Source organism: Nothoprocta perdicaria, unplaced genomic scaffold (genome assembly GCF_003342845.1).
Source record: "Nothoprocta perdicaria isolate Ctin4 unplaced genomic scaffold, notPer1 scaffold_189, whole genome shotgun sequence".
Lineage (NCBI taxonomy): Eukaryota > Metazoa > Chordata > Aves > Tinamiformes > Tinamidae > Nothoprocta > Nothoprocta perdicaria.
In genome coordinates this window covers 15357-17551 of record NW_020455082.1, presented here as the reverse complement: position 1 = coordinate 17551, position 2195 = coordinate 15357, and the positions used below count along the sequence as shown (strand labels likewise).

Sequence of the window (2195 nt, the reverse complement as noted above, 5' to 3'; positions counted from 1 at the left end):
ATCTGAGAAGAGTGGGGCTGAGAGCAAGAGGACAGCAAAAAAAAAAAAAAAAAAAAAAGACAAAAAATGGCAAGAAAACAAAGTTCTAATAAATTTGGCTGTGCATGTGTATGGACAAATGCTGCCTGGACCTACTTTCAGGTTCCTTTGTGAAACTGCTGTACTAAATCCAGCTTTAAAAGCAGCTGATAGCCGGGAAAACAGGACTAACTCCAAATGCTTTTACATCTGTACCAGGATAAAATGAAAGAAAAGTATATATTAAAAATAGTATATTCTGAAGCGATTTTGCCTAGGCAGCTGTTTTCATAATAAGCCTAATAAAAATTGCTATAAAAGGGTTGATATTTCTTTGCATTTGTGGTTATCACAGCTGTTTTCAGTTAGGAGGCAAATGCCAGAGCTATATTAACAATACTAGTTATAGCATGTCGTCCAGCCATAATACATTCCTTGAGCAGCCACGCTGGCAATTACTTTAAACCACAAAAGGTTTCGCACAACTACGAGTTTTGTGGTGAACATCCTCAAAACTCTTGCAGTGTTTTTCAAGACAGATAAAGAACAGAAAAAGGAGGGGATTTTAAGTAAAGTAAGAATAAGTGTAGGGCTGTCTCATCAAAAGAGGAAGGAAAAAATAAAATAAAATGCTGAAGAAGAGAATAAAGGCAGCCAAGGACTTCCTCATATCAAGCAACCAGTGGAACAGCAAGTCAGGATACTAAATGCAAACTGTTCAGTGTCTAATACTGCTATTTACAGACTATGGCATAAGAGTTTGAGCTTAGAATAAGATGGAAAATGAAGTCAAGGAGCATCCTGAGGAATTCTGTAAGCTATTTAGCAACTATTTTTTTCCAAGTAACCTGCATGTGCATACCAACTCCACATAGAACTGAAAATAAAGCTTCTTACCCCGACCTAGAGCTGCATGCCATCTTATATGTATTCCATTTGACAGATTACCTTGATTTCAGACTAGTTTAAAAATGCTTTTAAATATTTACTTTCTATTACCTGTCAATAACATTGACAAATTGTCTTTCAGGGGTACTGGGGTTCCTTCCTCAAAATGTTTAAATATTTCAAGGCAACAAACTTGCCAAATTTGTGTTCCAGAGCCCTCCTACAGTTAAATGCCTCCAGGCATCTCATGTTGGATCCGACCTGAGCAAATCCCCAAGTCTTTGCAGTAAGTTGGAAGATGACTGAGGGAGGTTTCTCTGCTCACTCTCCTAAATTCTTGCACCATATTGCAGACTTTGCAGATTACACGAGTAATTCATTTGCTATTTGACTTCAGAAGTTTATTACCCTATTAATACTTTGCAGACAACTGCAGAATTAATTTCATCCAGCCCTTGCTCTCCTTACCATGCAAAGGCACTGGGTCTATATGTTGACATTTTTTGGAGTTGGTTAAAACTTGATCCTTGATCGTAACAGTCAAGAACACCAGAAGCCACAAGGAATTTAGCTGCAGCTGAGAACAATCCTAGGGCAACCTGACAAAACGGGAACTAGATCTACCCCATGGTGGGTTTTGTTCGGTTGCCAGAGTCTGCTAAGCTGTGGGCAGCACAGCCTCTGTAACGCTCAGGGTAAACCAAATATCGAGTATCCCTTCAAATACTAAGTTTTCTGGGCTCTGTGTACAAAAGGTTTCCTGCCACATGCACCAGCCCTTGTTTGGGACATGGTCTGGTTAGGACTGGCGCAAGGAAATCAGACTGGGGCATCTCAAGCTCCCTCTGCACAATCTCCATTAGCATCGTATGACTACACTAAACAGACATCCAAATTACAGAATTTCCAATTTATTGTTCTTCTTTCCCTCCCAACAGCTTGTTTAAAGGCTGAGTCACTGGAATCATTACCAAATTATAAAGGTCTCTTGCAACCATATAAAAAAAATCTGGCCACATATTTCAAGAGTATTTGATTAGATAAAAACACTACAGATAAAACATTAATAAATTATAAAACATTAACATTAATAAACTACTTTCCCACTAGTGCTGAAACTCTCTAAAACAATGTCAGTTTTGTGCATCACCTAACCATGAAGAATGAAATAATAAAAAAAATCCATGGACAGATTGGAGGGCCACAAAACAGGAATATTTTCATACTTGCTTTTTACTAGAAACTGCATTCTACATGGTTATTTTTCCTTTTTTTTTTTTTTTTTTTTT

The 2195-nt window shown here is 37.7% G+C and overlaps 1 protein-coding gene across 3 annotated transcripts in view; it reads right to left on the bottom strand.

Annotated features, from left to right (window-relative positions):
* The window catches only part of TPST1 (tyrosylprotein sulfotransferase 1), a 28033-nt gene that overhangs the window by 13887 nt on the left and 11951 nt on the right, over positions 1 to 2195 (bottom strand). The window lies entirely within an intron of this gene.